Source organism: Anabrus simplex, chromosome X (assembly GCF_040414725.1).
Source record: "Anabrus simplex isolate iqAnaSimp1 chromosome X, ASM4041472v1, whole genome shotgun sequence".
In the NCBI taxonomy this organism is placed as follows: Eukaryota; Metazoa; Arthropoda; class Insecta; order Orthoptera; family Tettigoniidae; genus Anabrus; species Anabrus simplex.
In genome coordinates, this window is record NC_090279.1 from 53,287,191 (window position 1) to 53,309,447 (window position 22,257).

The window sequence follows — 22,257 nt, forward strand, 5'->3', positions numbered from 1 at the left end:
CCATCGTCGCCATAAGACATATCTGTGTCGGTGCGACGTAAAGCAAATAGCAAAAAAATAAATAAATAAGAAGACACATAAAATGCATGTCGCTTTGCTGGTCTCTGCACAAAATATGTTTAGAAAGTAGAAAGCTAATTTAGACTCCATGAAAAATAGAAATATGATTTTGTGTGTGAAAAGGATTCATAAGCAACATTTTTACTGGTGGTCATAATACAAGATTGTTCTCTAACGTAGCCTATTGTGTCCTGTTACATATGAATTACAAAGAAATAGAGAGTGTGAGCTGGTAGTGGGTAGTTCTGAGGACCGGCATATATATTTCTTGCCACTAGTTGTGAAAGTACAGTAGGAACAAGTCAGTGCATCACATAAGAGCCGAGAAGACCCTAACCACTCACAAAATCAAATAAACCATACAGAATTCGTAGTTTCCATCACGAATCTTGTTTGAAGTCAAACCTTAGGCTACGACTAGCCATCGCATGACCTGCTGATACAAGGGCTTGGTTAAGAGCACCAATCCGAGACTATAGAATCATTTCCCAGGGATTATCAAAGATCATTTCACACAGTAACCAACAAAGGTGCGACAGGAAAATATTCATTATCAATGTCACAACTACAGTTCAAAAACACTACTGCATTAAATGTTTTAAAACAGAACATACACTTGTGGTACTTTGTAAGGTCAGTGACAATAATTACAATTTTGAAAGAATATTATATCACTACGTTATTTACCTATTATTATTATTATTATTATTATTATTATTATTATTATTATTATTATTAGCATAGGGCAACAAGTTAGATACATATATACAAATATATAGTTTTTACAAATATACACAGACAAGAAACATGTTTTATATCAGAATGTCCAGTTGAGTGATCCACTGTATGGCTTCCTCTCTTGGTTCCAAAAAGTCACTCGGGCTACCTGTGTAGGAACGTCGTGTACATTCACTTACAATATGGGGATCATCTGTCGAGATGCACCACAGTCGCACTCTGGTGATGAGATATATTTGCACTTATAAAGGGCATCCCTGCATCGTCCATGATTTGTTCTCACCCGATTCAGAGTGGTCCAAATCTTACGCGGTAGTGATGTTCACCAGAAAAGATGTTGTGTAAGGAACTGTCTGTGGCAACTTTCCAGCGATTTCTCCATTCTTCTAAAGGGTGAAAATTCCCATTAGCTAATACGACAGCATCATGCAAAGATGGATGTCGTGACTCGAACCTCGTTACCTTGAGAACAGGAATATCATCCAAAACAGGCAGTTGAGGGTTCATTTCTATCTTCTTGAACTCTCGGATGGGAGCATTTGATCTTTTTAAAACAGGTGGTATTATACCTGACAGAATTGGGAGCCAATAAAGGGATGTGGACTGGATAGTACCAGATATTAACCGCAAGCTAGCATTCAGTTGAGTATCAATTAGTCTTCTATATGGGCTATCCAGCCAAACTGGTGCACAGTACTCAGCACACGAGAAAACCAGTCCCAAAGCAGAAGATCATGAAGTCTTTGCTGGTGAACCCCAACTTGAGCCATACAATTCCTGAAGGATAATATTACGTGTTTTGTGCTTTCTGGACAGATTCATAAGATGTTGTTTGTAAGATAGTGTGCGATCAAGTGTAATCCCCAAATATTTGGGATAGCTGCTATGCCGAAGTTCTTGATGACAAAAACGTATGTGAAGTTTAATGCCAGCTTGGCGATTATTCAGGTGAAAACATGACACTTCTGTTTTGTTAGGGTTAGGACACAGTTGCCATTTCTTGAAGTATGTTTCAAGTGAAATCATGTCTCTTTGTAGCACTTCTTCTTTCACACTAAGGTCTCGATGTTGAGTGGCTAGTGTTATGATATCAGCATAACAAAATGTTTGTGATGATGTTTCTGGGAGATCGGAGATATACAAATTGAACAGTAGGGGAGACAGTACCGATCCTTGGGTAAATCCATTTTTGAGCTTCCTTTCTCTACTCATACTATTTCCCATACACACTCGAAATCTTCTGTCATTGTGCATATTGCTTATAAGCTGCACGATGGTCCTACAGGGTACAATTCGGAGAAGCTTGTAAATTAATCCTTCCCTCCAGACTGCGTCAAATGCTGCTGTAAGATCAATGAATACAGCTGAGGTCTTGAGTTGTTTCTGGAAACCTGCTTCCATGTGGAATGTTAGTGAAAGCACTTGATCGCAGAGCTGCGATTTGGCCTGAATCCAGCTTGATCAACTGTAATACGCTGAAAAATAGTTGCGCTGATTCTGTTGTGGAATAGCCTCTCAAAAAGAAGGGCAACTGGTCTATAACTGCTTGGGTCATTGGCAGGCTTACCTGGTTTCAAGATGGAAATTACTTTCGTTCGTTTGAATTCTGCCGGTAATTATCTGTTCTGTAGAAGGTCGGTAAAAAACCTTAACAGCCAACTTCTTGCATTCTTCCCTAAATGAATGCGAAATTCTGGATGAATGTCGTCAAAATCTGGAGCTGTACTTGGTTTAACGTCTTTGAGAGCAGCATTGATGTCTTGCACCGTAAGCGGTTTTGAATACCTTGATGTGCGTGGGGTTCTTGATTCCAGAGTTTGGAGCTGGTGCCGTATGTATTTGGTATGTTTCTTATCTGATGGAGTTTGGGAAGTTGTGACGATATGAGATGCTACTTCATCCGGAGTAACTCCAGGCTGTTGCTTCACCAAAGGTGTCCTTCCTCCAAGTTTTCTCCGGTGCCCCCAAGATCTTCTACTGAAATGAGTTAGGTCGATATTCTCCACTGTTTCAATCCACCGTTCTCTCCGGGTAGTATCCATGCTGGAAAGAAGTTCATCAGCTATGTCTTCATCACCAGTATGCAGATATTCATTATAGAGTGCATCAGTCTCTGCATTCCAACCAGGGATGTATTCTTTTCTATGGCATAATCTTCTTAGCCTCCATCTTAACTGCATCTACGAAACCCTTGTAATTGTGCTTGGGAGCAATCCACCGAACACATTTATCCAGTTCAGTGGTGAATGTTGACCAATTTGCTTTTCTGAAGTTCCTCCGAGCATGTGGTATTGACCGTAGAACAGGAATTTTGATGCCAATGTCCACTACAATGGGTCCATGTTGACTGTGGGGAAAATGTCATAACACTTTACGACTGGTATGTAAGGGCTGTCCTGCAGCTCATTGGAAAGTACCAAGATCTTTTGGGTAAAAAATCGGATGGAGATTGTTCATTTCTCTCCATTCTATGAGTTTCTTTCCACATTCATTGTTATTCGAGTACTTCCATAGTTCGTGATGGCTGTTGAAGTCGCCTATATAAACTGCAGGGTGTTGAGCAGTCGGGAGTATGGTACCTGACCACTATGCGTTTTGGGGTTTAGGGCACTTTGAGGGTAAACATACGGACGTGAAGCAATAATGTACCGCCTATTTATCTACTTTTATGAGATAATAAATTCACTTACTTGAAGAATTCTGAATTTTTTTAGGCAACCTGCACAAATTTAAAACTCCACTTGTACCTGTTCATTTTATTAGTCAATACTAATTGTGTAAGTATGTTTGCAATCAACACAATAGAAGCACCTGACTGACAATGAACACTAAAATGAATCAGAAAGTGTGACCACATCACTGCAATGAACGTAAATTCAATAGCACAATTTTTTATGGTTACAACAATGCACAAGTTTTATTTGAAAACTGTGATACCGAAGATGTAACATAACTGACCTCAAAGTTTCATTTCTACAACACATTATCTGCTTTGGCGTCCACAAATGGAGGAATCTGACTTAACACACAAGAGAACAGAAATGATCAGAAAAAAGGAATCTAACCAAATAATTTCAAAATGACGTTCTTCGAGTTATCACATTATTGAACTCAGCCATCATTATATTGATTAAAGAAACTGATTATGTTAGTTTGAAATATTTATTGTTTACAATGTACATAAAACTTAACAATTTCGAATTAGTAGATTTAATTTTTAATCTACAAATATCGCTTTTTCTGTGTGTCACTGTTGGCATGAACGTATAAACATATTACTCAAATTATCTGGAAGCTATAATTTCAGATAGCATTTCAGATGATAAGAATGTGATGAACAAATGATGCAGAGAAAGTGAAAGAAAGAACACTTTTTCATGGTTGCTTAAAGGTATTGTAAACAAATACACTTCAAAAATATCCAGCTTTACCAGAGATTCTTTTTGTAGATATATATTGAATAAAACTACGAGTACATGATGGAACATTAAATATGACCTAAAGTTCCTGAATATTTTAGATAATTTTAACCAATAGAATTTTCAGATATTAGTGTTTAAATGTAACCTTGTAAAGACAGGATTGAACTGATGAAAATGGCCACTTTTAGAGATAAACCAACCACTACTGAACACAACTGTGAATAGGTACAACATATTCCATATTGTATAGGACTTGTAATTTACGTACTTTGTTTCTTCTTTGATGTATGGCAACAGCTGATCATCAGTTTGTTCCTCTATGAATACTTCCTCCTTAGTATCTTCGGAAGGCTGTCAGTAAGAAATAAGAAAAGTAGAATAAAGAAGTAAGGAATAAAAATATATTGGCCTAAAATAGAAACAGCTGAGAAAATAATTTTCATACTGGGACAAGAAGAGTATAATTAATTTATCTCCCATTTAAAAAAATATATAATGGAAAGGAACAATCAAATGAAAATCCCATTAAATGCAAGAGAGGTGTCTACCTTGGTGGCAAATGGTACACAAAAATACATTATTATCAAGCACTAAATTTTAAATTTTAAAAGAACGAAGAAGAAGACAATTTCCTAAAAACAGTATTCTACAATTTTTGCTATTTTTTTCTATTAAGCACACAGCTCATCCTTAATAAATGTATAGAATTTACAAATTCTTACTCATAATATTTTCTGTTTTACAAACATAATCAACACACATACCACTTGTGCAACTACTTCAAATAATACTATACAAATTCTATTAGGTTAAAATTTACATTGCATTTACTTATTTCATTTTTTACCCTTTTTGGAACCTAACTTGCACAATGACCTGCTGTGCTTTAACCTGAGTCCCTCTTGCCACTGTTTTTCAAACAGTTGATGAGATTAAGAACATGAAAAGGAACACACTGTTGGACAGCAGTAGATACAGTAGCATAGAAAGGGAGGAAATTCCAAATTTGTAAATTTAAAATCACCTACATATTTGTGAATATTCAGCTGAGTATATGTGCACATACATGTATGGGTGGAGGTACTTCCATGTATGTGAACACGTACAATTTTAGGGAAATAAATAATAGTAAGCAGTATCTCCAAATCATTACCCAATACCATTCCTTGCTTCTGTTTCTCTTTCTGTTGATCCCTAATTCCACAATGATTAGCCATTTTCTTCATCCTCTTATATTCACATTCCCCTGTTCCCATCTTCCTACATATGACTTAACTTGTCACCTCTTTGTTCATTTCCATGTTCCTATATACTTTCTTTCCAAAAACACTTCACTGTAATATCAAATAATCCCACAGTACTCCCACCACTTTCCCAACAAGTGGACAATGCTTAAATCATAAGCATAGAAATATCCATCATCCCCCTCTGTACATCACATTAAGACCAAAAGCATAAATCAGTTAATGTCCCAATGAATGAATGAATCAATCAATTAATCAATCAATCAAACCACAGCAATTAGGGCAGTTGGTTGTTTAAATAGAAAAAAGATTGTGGAAATATATGAAACATATTATTTCAATCACTAAATCATTTTCCTATAAGTGAACATTTGCCAAAATTTGTCCCCTTGAATTCAAACTTATCTTCATGTTGTGACCTTTCCTACACTTAAAGAACATGACTTAAATGTATTCATCAACTAATGTCATTCCAAGCCATCTCTCCAATGACATCTCAGAATATACTGCTTAATCAAACAACTTGTCTCCTTTCTCCAAGTCTCCCCAGCTGAAACTTTGCAACATCTCTGTAACACAACTCTTTTGTTAGAAATCACCCGCAAGAAATGGAGATATTTCTGTGGATCATTTCCTGTTCTCTACTCAAGTAATACTGGTGATGGTCTCACACTCTCATTGTGGCTTTGCTGGAGATTTATATGCCCTCTCCTTTACAACCCCTAAAAAACCTCATAATCATATTAAGAGATCTGTAAATTTTATTTTCAATATGTTTAAATGATTACCATAATGAAGCTATATCCTTATTATGAATAGCTAGGTACTTACAGAGATCCCCATGAAGAAATTTCACCCATCAATATAATAATAAAACTGGAGAGGACTCTTTCTATTTGTGAAACAAAGAAACTGACTTTTCACCACGTTTACAATGCAGACAGAGTGCTCAATACTTGTGTCAATTTTCGTCATATGGAAAACAGTTATCCTCTTCTTCCCTTGAGCTCAGTTGTGTACAGAGTTTATCAGGACTACACCGACAAAAATTCAAGGATGCTCTTCGTATTATGTTAAGAATAATGGTTCAATCTGACTGGCGGGAAAAATTAAATTTTTGAGAAAATGAGGTTAAATTGTTACTTCCTGGTGCGCGATTGAAATTGAAGAGCTGCTGCCGCCTTTCAGGGAAAATAAGGGTAGGGATGCGTTGTGGAGTGTATGCGCAAACAGAGATAATGCTTCCTCATACGACTTCAATATTATTGTCTCTAACAGGCAATATCCACAGTCCATTTATCTAATAGCCGTAACTGCACTCACAGTTAAAGAACACACTGTATTTAAGACACACATGTTAGTGAACGAAAGCACCAGATTGTTTCTCCTCTCGTCTGTTTGTCGCAGTAATATTCTATATTAATTAATATGCTCGAAGATTGTGTATTCCTTCCCTCATAATATTGTAAACTCAATGAAATGCTGAATGAAGGAATCAACACGCCCAATGGTTTGATTACAGTGTATGTTCAATAAGGCCCCCTTCTACTTTGGTGTATAATTCACTATGGCGTAGTAGTGAGTGACTATGGACTATGTCCAGGATGTGCAGTGTGTGGCGAACGGTCTGGAAAGCTGCCTGTATTCTTGTTACAAGATGTCTTCTCTTTCTATAGGGTTCACATAGTAGTCAATTCGTGTAGAACAAACTGTACAGTGCCTACAGGAGTTTGGAAGCGACTATGCGAAAAGAACGAGAAACTTGTGCATTCGCATCGAGAATTACCTATTTCTCCAATTTTTACTTCCCCTCCCTTCTCTTTTCTGACGCACAGCGGCTGACTCTCTGACATAGCAAATAGAGCAAGTTCATCAATCTGAACTGCATGACCGGAAGTAACAAGGTCACTTATATTTCCTCAAAAGGAAACATTTCCAAGAGAATCTGACTGCACCATCATTCTCAACATTCCACGAAGAGCATCCCTAATTTCTCTGTCAGTATAGTTCTGATACACCTCGTACACAGGTCATTACAGTGAGTGCGTCTCGAATGAGATTTATATACAGTATGCCTTCGTCTTATCCTACAACTCTTCTTGGACTGCAATCATCCATAGGAACGTTAGATATTGAATACAAGATGAACTAAGTTATATCGTACCCAAGTTTACTGTGACGGTTGCAGTGAAAGATCTGTAGAATGTGTCTACATGTTGTCAAATGCATTAAGATCAACAAGAGGAAAATTTCTGTTGTAGCTAGGATCTCCTTCTAGTCTTTAAGCTTCCACCACTTGATGTTCTCGGGGGCATAGAGGTCCTTAAATCCGCTATGCCTACCTTATGCAGAGGTGGAATACAGGCAGATGATATGACATTCACATCCTTTCTTCGTCGTAGATCACGGTGCTGAACAACGATAAGGTCAATTTGCTTGCTGCAGTCACCACAAGTGAAACGTCTAATATGAGTTCCATCATCATATCAGATACCGAAGGTATTACCACCATGGCAGCTATAAAAATTCTTAGTGACCATCATGCGCATTAAGGTCATCACAGAGAAGTGGAAACTCATCTTCAGGATACGCTGCAGCATGACGTCGTAGCTCGCGCCAATGCTCTTCCTTATCTAGGTCATCATAGCCAAATTATGACATAGAAAACAAAAGTTCGAGAGGATGCAACGTCGAATGTAATTCACATAAGGCTGTCGGAATCGCACTGAACCTCAGCAACTCAATCTTGCATGCTTGCGCACACAATGAAATCAACACCATTCCTGCTGGATGTAACCTGGCAGATAAGTTCACAGACATCTTTGATGTCATGAGATTTCTGGCCTTTCCAAAGCGAGCAACTTAAAATCTAATTACATAGCTACACTTCAATTCTAAACCGGACTTACATTATCCAAATTGCAACAGGTTAACAGGAACAATAGAATGAAAAGATTAAGTAATAATAAAGCAAGAATGATATTTACTAATAAAATAACTATTCTACAATAATTCTAAGCCACATTTAGATGTATCCTAACTACAATAGTTTAACTGAAGCAACAAATATTCCTAAAGTATGAATCTATGGAACTTATGAGAATGTAAATATTCATTGACTGCGTACATAAAATTTAGTTTCCCTGATTTATCAAAGAGACAAAATGGTGAATAGTTTGAATGTAATTATCAGTCAAAGAACAGTGGCCAGTTATAATCATAAATTTAAGCCATATTAATGAAAGTTAATTGAACATAACCTACGGCATATTGTTTATTTGATGGTTTCTACCATTTCTCTTTCACACCGACACAGATAGGTCATATGGCGATGAGCTAAAAATGGCTAGGAATGAGAAGGAAGCAATTGTGGCCTTAATTAAGGTACATTCGCACCATTTGTTTGCTGTGAAAATGTGAAACATGCACTTCAGGGCTGTCGACAGTGGGTTCGAGCCCAGCATCTTATAAATGCAGACCTAGAGCTACATGGCCAGTTATTCAGTACAACAAGGAAGCAATTGCTTGGATTCCTTCTCTTCCAATACTTATTGTGAGAGTATCTTAATATGTAATTTCAAACAATACGTTAAAAAGTAAGTTTTTATTTTAAAAATTCAGCTTTCACACTTCCCCAGATGTACATGTACATTTGGATATAAGTTTTCATATACATGTCCAAAATTTTACGATACATGGGGTTACTTTGGAAAAGTAAAGAGTAAAGTAGAATCCCAAAATTGTATGCAGAGCATGCTTTCCTCCCTTGAAGTCAAGATGGGCTGCCTACGTATGCTCTTCGGATCTAGGATCGAGGTGGCCCTTACTTCTTCGCAGCTTCTCTGTATGCCCTTCACCAAGAATCCCTTTAAGAGACTTATCAAGCCTATCGGCATTGTAATTACGATAGACAATGCTTCCAAATTTATGCTTATATTCTTGCAACACATTCCGAAGTAACCCCATGAAAGATCTCCTGCTCAGAAGAACAGCCAAAGACATGATTCTTGAGGTGATCAAGCTAATGCAAGTTGAACCTAACAGAACTTCAGTTAGAGTAGAACAATTCACTTCAACTAACATTTCTTGACAATGAGAACATTCGGTACCACACGATACAACAAGCAAAGTCTCTCACTAAGGGACAAAGGAAAAGAGACAACAATCAAGAAAAAGGTTTATCACAATAGTTCTATGAACTTTGACTGTCCTACATCAACACAGATCTATCCATATTAAGAAACAAAGTACAAATTTATGTGAAGATAAACCGACGTCCAGAATTATCGCATGGAATATTTGGAAGAGAAGTGTACGAAAATACCAGTAAATTGCAGGGTATATGCTGTAAACGGGAATCATGCATCAAAGGTATCTGGGCATAGAGAAATACTCACGGGTCAATTTATCTCCAAAATGAGGAGACTGGGTTGGATCAAATTCAATGACACATGGGTGAAATATCAATTAAGAAATAGTAAATGTAATGATTATCATTATTTTACTGTAAAAAAAAATATTATAGTATTAACATTAACAGCTAAACGATAGCTGGGCATCTCAGAGAAGTTAACTGTTAATAATGTAGAATGACACTGCGTAAGCACTGTACAAGTCTACAGATAATTTCACCTTAAAGTTCTACACAACAATTTATACTGAAAATGCGATTTTCACACCACACACAGGATTTCTACAAACCAATTTTACTAATTCAACAAGGCATCAATAAATAAAAATAATGCACTTTTAATACTTCTGTATAATTAATACAGCAGTATATACTGTGGAAATAAATCTTTCATCTACAACACACTGCACCCGAAAATAGCATAATTGGAGTTAAAATTGAGATTGCCGCAAAAGCTTAATTTCATTCGTTCAATGGGTCATTTATAACAGCTCTGGTGAAGGCCAAGATCTGATAACCTTGGAGAAATTCGCCTTTAAGCTCATAGCTGCATGGTCGTGTGGCGACCCGTCCCTATTTTCTTATTGGTCAGAAGGTTAGGATGCGACATATATGAACAGTTAAAATTTTCAAGGCTAACACCGCCCGGCAAGTTTTCAGAATTCTTCACAAGACCAGTTTTCAAGCAGGATACTATAAGAAGACGTGAAGAAATGTATGATTGGTTTCCTACTAATCAAACCTTCTAGACTGAGAACTGATAAAATCAGTGTGTAATCGACGCTCAACTTACTCAGATTTTACTCTACTGTTTTCATACTGTTCTACTTTAAAGCACAACTTCACTTCGCTCTCCCACTATAATTCGACAAGATATTCAATGCCAAACGTCGTTTATTAGCCGTGATGTCTTACAAAGGGAACACATTATTTCGTCTTCTGCGCGACATAACCACTACAATATTAATTCCAGAACACGTGTGGTGTGCAAATCATCTGAACCCGCAAGTTACGTGTCGACTGACATTTAAATAGGCATGGTTGGAACACATATTAATGTGCCATTTTAGTTTCAGTATGTGTCAGTATGTGTGTATGTGTGTGAGTGGAAGCCTACTGTTACAAGAAGCCTGCAAGACAATGAACAAGGGGAATCATCAAGCTGCTTGCAAGAGGAATCTCTACTTTCATCATGGTGCACCTTGCAAGGGATATTACTTCCGGAATGTGCCACTAAAAGGGGAGATCCCACAACACCCTAAAGAGTGCTAAAAAGACCAATCGTGAGACGTTGCCAGCCAGGACTTAATCAACTTCCATCATAAAAGGTAGAGAACCTTTTTAAATATTAATTTCCTTCTCAGAAAGACTTCATTATTGAAATAATATCTTCTATTATTTTGTGTTGTTACAGATTCTTACCGCTTCTCATCTACTTATTGGTGCTGGTAAATTTTGTGAATGATTGAAATACACTCATGTCCATAAAATCCAGAGCACCTTGAAAGACTAGGAATATGAAGTTCATATTCACAGGACATGTGCATTAGTATGCTCTGAAGAAACGATAAGCATTTGAAACATGTCGATCCTCAGGTTCAAGGTCCACATCGATATCCCAGCGCACAACCACGGACTCGTAAATTGTGCCAGCGGCTCTCGTTGTCACTATAAACCAAAGGTAATGGATCAGCGTGACTTGAGCAGACGTGCATGATGCCTCGCAGACGTATGCAAGAAAAGTATTGTCAAGTTAGTGAGTTTGAAAGAAGGCGAATTATTGGCATGAGAGAACGTGATATATCTATCTGGTAAACTGCAGCTTGTGTGCGAAGTGTGTCGGCAGTGCAGCGAGTGTGTACAGAACGTTCATAGAAGGCCGTAGATCACAACGAGATGGGTCCGATCACACCAACAAGAGAAGATCGACACCTCATGCGGATGGCATTGCAGCACACATTTGCGTCTTCCTCGGCTATGGCGCAACAGTGGAACAGTGGAACACGTCGTTCACTATCAGGAGTGACAATCCGTCCCTGTTGATTACGATATGGGTTACCAGCGCGTCTTCCACTTCTCCGCCTAACTTTGACCAATGTGCATAAACATGCTAGACTGCAATGATGTATGAAACGACGTCACTGGGGACAGGAATGGCAGCAGATAGTGTTTTCGGACGAATCTAGGTCCTTTCTGTTTGAAAATGATGGCCGCATTTTGGGTCGCCGCAGACAGAGGGAGAGGCATCACACTGACTGCTTTCACACAAGACATACAGCGCCAACTAAAGGCGTTATGGTGTGGGGTGCTATTGGGTACAACCACAAATCAGAGTTGGTGTGTGTCCAGGTCACTGTTACCAGTTTGACCTACGTGAATGACATCCTGCGAATTTAGCCACACCCTTTCTGCACAACACCCCAGACGCCTCATTTCAGCAGGTCAATGCGCGACCACATGTCGCAGCATGAACACGTGCTTTCTTGTTGTCACAGAATGTCAGACGGTTGCCCTGGCTCACCTGATAATCGGACTTGGCGCTAATTGAAAATGTGTGTGATATAGTGAAAGGACGGGTGTGGAGCTCTGACCCAATGCCAACCACCAAAGATGAACTGTGGAGCCAGGTGAATGCAGCATGGATGACTATAACCCAGGACCACATCTGTGCCTTATACTTGTTGATGCCATCACACATGGAATAAGTTATCAGTGCCCCTGGAGGACCCAGCGCCTACTAGGCAACGGGGCACATGCCGAACCTGGGGTACTGAAATGCTAATCGTTTCTGCAGAAAATACTAATGAACATGTCCTGTGAATATGAACTTCCTACCTCTAGTCTTTCAAGGTATTCTGTTGTTTATGAAGATGAGTGTACTTCTAAGAGTTGAAATGTGTTGATATTGTAATAGTTCTATTATTTGAATTTCATTAACAACGTAGTGCACTAACAATTAAGTGTTAAAAATCACAGACCAATTTGTTTAACTTAGAACCTAAAACACTAACAGGGATGGATACGGTGCATTCCTTTGTGAATTTTTTACATAATATTACACCTCATCTTGCATAATTTCATCAATGAAGTATAAATTGTCACCCAAATGTTACTTATGTACATTAGGAACTAAACTTATGATATAAAGGTAAGTTATGTTAAAAGTAATGAACGTGGATATAAATGAAGGAGTGTTAATAATAGGCTTTAATAACATACGATGCTCTATTTAAGAAGGCGGTTAGTGCTCAATGAAAATAGCCTAGCCTTCTTAAGTGACAGAATGGAATGATAGCTCATATTTATGAACAGTGAGGAAGTAGCAACCAATATTGCATTATGGAGAGTATATTATTGAGCATATGAAGCGAAGAGCACAGTTTAAGGTAATAAATCACTCTCTGTGCTCACTCAACAACACCAAGCTTGTCTAATTAAGGAAACGTATCTAATTAATGCAAATATTAAACCATTATTAGGCTATCTTCTATAATGTGGGAAGATAGATTGACAAATTATCTTAATGTGCTAAAGTGATCATTCTTCTAGTTATTCGATCATGATTATTATAGCGAGAGAGACATAAGTTCTCGAATGTTCAATAAATGATGAAGAACACACGTAATGTAATAATGACAATTTATACTTCATTGATGAAATTATGCAAGATGAGGTGTAATATTATGTAAAAAAATTCACAAAGGAATGCACCGTATAATCATTAAAAGATGGCGTCAGCGAAGGATGTAATTCACAAAGGAATGCACCGTATAATGATTAAAAGATGGCGTCAGCGAAGGATGTAAGTGAAGATAGCTCCCGGTTCTCTTGCGAAATAATCGGGAATAAATGTGGTGTAAACAAGAAGCGAGTGAAGAATGGTATCCAGTGTGAAAATTGTTTAATTTGGTACCATTTTCAGTGTATATGTAGTGCTGGTTTTGCTAAAAATGAAGATACTTGGAATTGTGTTAGCTGTGGCGAGAGCAATATGAATAGCGGTAGCAAACCTAGGCCTACAACGGTCAACGAATCGCTGGCGTCTCATTACTTGGAGGATGGAGGTAATGATAATGTACTTGTAATTCTCTCTTTATTGCAACAGGATTTACAAGCATTAAAAGCGGAGAATGAAATTTTAAAGGAAAAAGTACGTTTACTGGAATCGAAAGTACCGGTACCAGTAAACACTCAGAACACAGGTGGCTCCGAGAATTCTAGCGCGTGGTGTCAAGTTGCTTCAGATTCTAGGAGGAAAAGTGTACAGTTTAATAAGGACAACTTTGTAATTGACACCAAAAATAGATTTTCAGCCCTGAGGGAAGTAAGCTATACGCACGGTATCCGTACGGGAAGCAGTCAAACGTATAGCGCAAAATCCGTTACGAGAAGCGGCAAAGTTAGGCCTAAAATCCCACACAGTGCACCGGCGAAAGTGTCGAACATTCTTATATTTGGTGATTGACAGGCGAGGGGAATTGCGGAGAAAATGGTCAATGAAGATATTGCAGCATCGGCAGTCATCTATCCTGGGGCCCCAATGAAGAAGGTATTGGAAAACACGGAGCAGGCGGCAAGAAATCTCGGAAGTCGTGATGCAGTAGTGATCATCGGCGGGACGAACGACGTAGCTCACAACGACGCCAAGAATATTATTTCTGAACTTAAATGTACACTAGGTAAGCTGACTCACACTAACATCTTTGTAGTGAACGTGCCCCACAGGCATGATTTGATTAGAGACTCGTGTGTGAACATTGAAGTGGACAAAGTTAATACAGATATGGTTAAAATTTGTAAACATTTTCGTAATACACAGGTAATTGATAGCAGCAGTTTCGAGAGACACTGTTACACAAAGCATGGCCTTCATCTAAACAATTCAGGTAAACGAAAGATAGCAAATATTGTTCTAGATTTTATTAATCATAAGATATGTACTGCAAAAAAGGCCACTCCCTTGAGTTATAATACCGACCAGGAAAACTAGTAGAAAGAGCCAGCTGTACTTCAAGCTGGCTCAGCCAACTGGAAAATGAAACTCAGGAAATTAAGGAATTTCAAGTTACCCAATTGCAACAGTCAATTTTCAGGGAGGAAGGGGGTCTGAGATTGCTCTTGGTAAACTGTCAGAGTGTAGTAAATAAACAATTAAAATTCAGTACATTGATGGAATCTTATGAGACTGATGTGGTGATAGGAGTGGAATCGTGGTTGAGAGAAGGGGTGGGTAATAGAGAAGTATTTCCAGAAGGGTACACAGTCTATCGTAGAGACCGAGGAGATAAAAAGGGAGGGGGGTGTTTATTCTGGTGAAGGAAACATATTGTTCACATGAATGGTTTACTGATGAAAGGGATGAAATATTAGGGATAAAATTAATTTGTGATAATATGAAGGAGGTGGGAATTATAGGAACATACAGGCCTGGAAGAGAGGAAAGAGACATGGAAATATTTGAGAAAATAATAGATTATACTCATAAGAACAATAATAATGATGTGGTAATAATTGGGGGAGATCTAAACTTGCCTGAGGTTGAATGGAATGGAGCTACAAGTGAAGCCCATGAACAGAAACTGGCAAATAAATTAATTTGGGAGGGAGGATTTACACAAGTAGTACAAGAACCGACTCGTCTCAATAACTTACTAGATGTATTCTTGGTTAAACCATGGGAAATTGTTGATAAAACTGAGGTAATTGAAGGAATAGGTGACCATAAGGCTGTAATAATGGATGTAGGACTGGTACCAAATAGGCTTAATAAGAGGGTCACACATGACAAGAAATTGTACAGAAAAACTAAAGTTGATGAATTTGGGACTTACCTTAAATCACAATTCAGTTGTTGGATAAGTGAAGGGAGTAATGTGGATACACTTTGGGCTAAATTCAAAGAAATCATTTGGGAAGGAGATAAGAGATTTGTACCTGTTAAGAAGGGTAAAATGACCTCAGACCCTGTTTATTATACAAGGGAAATAAGAAAATTAAAAAGAAAATGTAGAATAGTAAACAGGAAAATCAAAGAAGGTAGGGAGAGTAGAGAAAGTAGAAAACAGCTAATGAGGGAACTGAATAGAGTGAAAAAGGAAGCAAAAGAGAATTATATGAATGGCATACTTCAAGAGGGTAATGACCACAAAGGGACATGGAAAAAGCTGTATTCATATATCAGGAATCAAAAAGGAAAAGGAATCCAAATTCCTACAATGGTGGGAGAAGGGGGTGAACACTATTTAACAGATACTGAGAAAGCAAACCTCTTTAGTAGGGAATTTAGAGATTCAGTAGATGATTGTCAGGAGTTGGAAACCGAAACAGAAGTTACAGAGGGACAGACACAGAGGGAAACAAGAACCTTCTCGTTCACAAATGAAGATATTTTCAGAGAAATCCAACTGCTTCAGCAAGGAAAAGCAGCAGGAAGTGATCAAATTACTGGGGAGGTGATAAAGACAATGGGGTGGTACACAGTGCCTTATTTAAGATTTATCTTTGACTATGTCATAAATAATAGTGTAATACCAAAGGAATGGAAGGAATCTATAATACCAATTTATAAAGGAAAGGGTGATAAAAGGAAACCAGAGAACTACAGACCAATCAGCCTGACAAGTATAGTTTGTAAAATACTGGAGAGTTTAATATCAAAGTACATCAGAGGGATATGTGATGATAAAAATTGGTTCATGAGGAGCCAGTATGGATTTAGAAAGAAATTTTCTTGTGAGGCACAACCGGTGGGATTTCAGCAGGACATATCAGATCAATTGGATTCAGGAGGCCAGTTAGATTGCATAGCCATAGATCTTTCCAAAGCCTTTGATAGAGTGGAACATGGAATATTATTAAAGAAATTGGAGGGAATAGGATTGGACATAAGGGTTACACGTTGGGTAAAAACATTTCTAAATTCAAGGGTTCAGAAAGTCAAAGTAGGAATTAACGTATCGCAGGAAGAGAAAGTTTGGAAGGGAATTGCACAGGGTAGTATAATCGGTCCGTTACTTTTCTTAATATACGTAAATGATTTAGGGAACAATATAACATCAAAAATAAGATTGTATGCAGATGACATAATTGTTTATAGGGAAATAAATGCCATTGAGGATTGTTCAGAATTACAAAGGGACCATGAGAGTATCCACCAATGGGTTGAAGAGAATAACATGAAGGTTAATGGAGGCAAATCAACTGTTACAACATTTACAAACAGGAGTTTTAAAACTGAATTTGAATATACTTTGGATGGGGTAGTTATCCCAAAAGATGGCAAGTGCAAATACTTAGGGGTAAGATTTGAAAGTAATTTGCACTGGAAGGGTCATGTGGATGACATTGTTGGGAAAGAATACAGATCGTTACATGTCATAATGAGGCTACTTAAAGGATGCAACAAAGAATTAAAAGAGAAAAGTTGCTTAAGTATGGTTCGTCCATTATTGGAATATGCAAACAGTGTTTGGGATCCTCACCAAGAATACTTAATAAAAGAAATAGATAGTGTGCAGAGGAAAGCAGCAAGATTTGTAACAGGGGATTTCAGGAGAAAGAGTAGTGTGTCAGAAATGTTAAAGAAACTAGGGTGGGAAACTTTAAGTAAGAGAAGGGAGAAAACTAGACTTATAGGTTTATATTGAGCCTATACAGGAGAAGCAGCATGGGGAGATATCCATGAGAGGCTTCAGTTGGAAAATAATTATATCGGCAGGACTGACCACAAATATAAAATTAGAAGGAATTTTAGCAGAAGCGATTGGGGTAAATTTTCCTTCATTGGGAAGGGTGTGAAGGAGTGGAACAGTTTACCAGGGGTAGTGTTTGATCCTTTTCCAAAATCTGTGCAAATATTCAAGAAGAGAATAAACAGCAACAGAGAAAATAAATGAAATGTTAGAGGGCATTCGACCAGTGCAGGTTAATGTAAATAAAAAATGTGTGTGAATAAATTAATTCCATCCCCTGGTCTAAGGAGTTTGGACAGCCAAAGTAGGGGACTGCCTGTAGGGGTGAAGTACAGTGGGGACTTCGAGGGCCCTGGGACCACTACGGTAGCTGTGAAGGCCCTTCAGGAACTCTGAAAAGTGGTGGTAAAAGGGGCTCTGGTTAAGACGCAGAAGGTCGTTATGCTACTTAGGTTCCAGAATGGGTAAAGAAAAGAAAAAGTAAATAAATGCAATGTAAATTTTAATATACAAGTTGCACAGTATCATTTGAAGTAATTCCACATACTGTATATCAGATGACTATATTTTTAAGTAGCACAGGATATATTATAAGTAGAATTTTGTAAACAATGTAAATTAATTAAGGATGAGCTGTGTGTTTAATAGAAAAACTTGTTTGCGTAAATTATATAATATTGTATTATAGGAAAATTTTATTCTCTTCTTAATTTAATATTTAGTGCTTGACAATAATGTATTTTAGTGTACCATTTGCCACCGAGGTAAACACCTCATTTGCAAATAAAGAGATTTTGATTTGATTTTGATTTGAACTAAAATTATTAACCTCACATGACCTAACTTTTGGAGGGTGGCAGTATTTGAAAAGTAGGGCTTAGCCAAAAATGCAAACTTAACCTAACATGCATGGATTCGACTCGAGGCCTAACATCACAGGCCATGGACTCAACCCTAGGCTTAACCTTACAAGGTCATTAGGTTTACAGACTCAAGTTTGATGTCCAAGAGCGCTGGCTTAAGCTATCAAGCACGGATTTGCTTCCCGGCTTAACCTTACAAGGGCGTTACAGACTCGAGTTTGACATTCAACCCCAGGCTTAACGTAACTAGACAAGATGAGACATGGTGCATGGGCTTTAGGAGCTGAGCTTCGTAGTGCATGGCGGCCATTCACATTATTTAAATAAGACAAGACAGATGGTGTAAAGCTTAATACATGTGCTTTATTCATGGGGGTATAACGCAGAAAGGTGACATCAGGTCATGGAGCTGAGTGACTGCAAAAGGCCAAAAGGGCTACAAACTAAAGGGCAAAAGGGAATGAGGTATGGTCTAGGGCTCAGATCTGAATGTGGAACAAGATGATGGTATGGGACTGTGGAGATGGTGAAAGGTTTAACACATGTGCACTATTCATAGGGACATACCTCTACAAAGCTATTTCAAGGTCCTCAAGCTGAGCGGCTGCAGAGTCACAGATGTTGTTGCGTAATGTACTGCTGGTTTTTAGTGTTTGGAACTCTAAATATTTATTGTAACAATTCGAGCTCAGAAATTTGAATTTTAGAATTATTCTAGAATTCATTTTTTTTGCTAGTTGTTTTACGTCGCACCGACACAGATAGGTCTTATGGCGACGATGGGACAGGAAAGAGCTAGGAGTGGGAAGGAAGCGGCCGTGGCCTTTATTAAGGTACAGCTCCAGCATTTGCCTGGTGTGAAAATGGAAAACCACAGAAAACCATTTTCTAGAATTCTAGAAATATAATACTGTTGATATCACTTAAGAGATTAAAACTTAAGCGTTCAGAACATCAGAAAAATGTTCACTACATGTGACTGGGACTGCTGAGTATCATGCTAAGTAAATGACTGCACGCTGAAAGTTTCTATTTAATTCTAAACACCTAACATTTGAGCTGCGTGAAATTAAAAAATTCCCCACACCGACTGGAAATCTAACTCAGCAATCTTTCCATTAGACTGCTGTCTACCATAGTAACTAAATTATTGTGTGTTAAGTTCAGAAACACCCAACTTTTCAGCTACAAGAAATGAAAATTTCGCCGACCCGACTAGGATTTGAACCCGGGACTCACTTACTTGGGAAACAAACAATCATGCTAACTAAATGACTGTACATTAACAGCTTATGTGTTTCAATGAAGCAACTAGTTTAGCGTTACAAGATTCAAAGGAAAAATCACTAGCAATACTAGGATTTGAACATGGAGCACGCTTGGACCCAAAGCTGAAGTGCTATTTAAATATCTAACTCCAAAAATTCAAACTTCTAATTCTGAGCAAAGAAAACAATCGCTGATTTGGGTTCTCAAACCTGGAGCTAACTTCGACTCAGAACTAAAGGTCTTAAGTTCATAAGAAGAAAAAATGTTGAAAGTCCTCAACCTGACCCGGAGTCGATGACAAGCTTTTCTTTCACTGAAGACTAAGTGTGAACGATTGGCACAAACTATGTTAACTGAATGTGGAAAGAGAATGCAACAAATTTTGTATTAAGTAAGGTCGTGACACATGTACGTCTCAGCAAAAATGAAATTGATTTTAGGAATATTCTGATTAGACTTGGAAATATTTGCTGTGACATGAAATACAAAGTTCATTGTTTTTGCAATTAGCCTAGCATGCATATCTTAGAAAAAGAACATTGGCGGTACGAGCAAGTTGACCAGACTTGGAAGTAACTTAATTGCTAAGACAGGGAATACAAAGTTTATTGTTCGCGCATCAAACTGTGGGCTGCAGATTTGAAACCTGGAGATGTGTAATTTCCTGCTGAAATGTTTACATCACATGGTACCTAACATTTGTACAGGGAGCAATTAAAAAATCCCCAGGCCACCTGGTAATCAAATTCAGCTAACTTTCCCTTGGACTGTTGACTATCATCATAGCCAAAGGATTCAATACACACAACCATCGAGCTAAAATAAATTAAAAATCACCGACCAGACTAGGAATCGAACCAGTGGCTTCTTAACATTGGCAAGAAACAAGAATGCTAACTAAATGACTGTACATTAAAAGCTTGTTTGTTTAATTGAAACACATCAAATTCGAGTTCCTTTCACGGGGGTGGGGGGGCGCATAATAATATTCTCTTTACGTCTTACTAACTACACTCGAAAGTTTGAAAAGTGTGCAATAATAATTTTGAAGAACAAAACTGCTTTCATGCTGAATAGTCAACGTTCACGCACAATAAGAAACATAAGGCCAGCACTTTAACCTCTTGAGCTACTCAGCTCCGCAATGAATTTGCTAAGTGCAGAAATTTCAATCCCCGCTTTAAACAATTTTTCAAGATGCCAATGTGCCAGAATTTAGTCCTGCAAGCTTTCCTTCATGTGCCAGTAAATCTAACGAAACAAGGCGGACGTATCTGAACACTTTCAAATACCATTGGGCTGAGCTAGAATAAAACCTGCCAAGTTGGGGTTAGAAGGCTAGCGCCTTAACCGTTTGAGCTACTCAGCTCTGCTATTCAATTATTAAGTACCATAAAAAACACACAATAATAATGATGATAATAATAATAATTTGGAGAATCCAACCCACAAAGAAATGTTACAGTTTTCGTGTTTTTATTGTTGGCGAAAAACATTACAAAATGAGGATCGGGATAAGGTTAACTATGCAGGGAGCCACAGCTGAGTACTCTCTAACACTACTGATGAATGATATAAGGAGAAGAAGAAGAGGAGGAGGAAAGGCCAGGATGAGGAGAAGAAGGTGAATAAGAAGAAATCTGTCGCTCTACAAGCTCGTTTCATAGAGATATTTTTAGCACATACTTTTAAATCTTCCTCGGTTTGATATCCCTCTGACCTCCTGCAGAAGGAATTTCCATTCACGGCTGGCCACAACAGTGAAGGAATTATTGTAGGTAAATGATTTTTGCTTAGGAATAGCGAGCAATGTCGAGCTCAGCGCTCTGGTGTTTTTATAATGGTGTTCAGAAAGGCTATGAAATTGTTCATACAAGTAAGATGGGGATTGTAAGGTAAGGATTTGATGCAATGAAGTTAGGGTATGCAGCTTGCGTATGTCTTCAAGGCGTAGCCATCCGAGGTCGACATAAGACTGGGTAAAATGATCTGAAAATTTCAGATTAAATATAAATCTTACACAGGCATTCTGTGCACATCGTAGTTTATCCCGAAGCTCGGTTTTCATGCCTTTGTAAACTACGTCACAATAATCGAATATTGGAAGAACGAGGGTTTCAACTAGTTTCTTCCTTAAACTGAATGGGGAAAGTAAATTTGAAATTGTTCAATAGGTGCAGCATCGCGAAAAATCGTCTACTCACAGATATTGTCTGATCCGTCCACGAGAAGTGCTGTTCAATGACCAATCCGAGACTTTTTAGAGTAAAGCTTGCTTTTGAAGTCATACCTGAGGAGTGGACATGCAGTAATTAGTGGAAATAAGTCTTGAGTGGGCAACTGCTATGGTTTGGGATGTTTTGGGTTTAAAATAAGTCCATGCTGGGAAGATCATTAGCTTATGGCTTCTAGTGCCGCATTCATGTGTGACATATGCTACAGCGCAAACAAAACCAACTAGCACGAGGTCCGGAAACATGGCGCCGGAGCAGTTTAAACGAGGACTGGTTTATAAATGTCGAATACGCAATGAAGTGATTGTGAAGAAAGGACTTTACT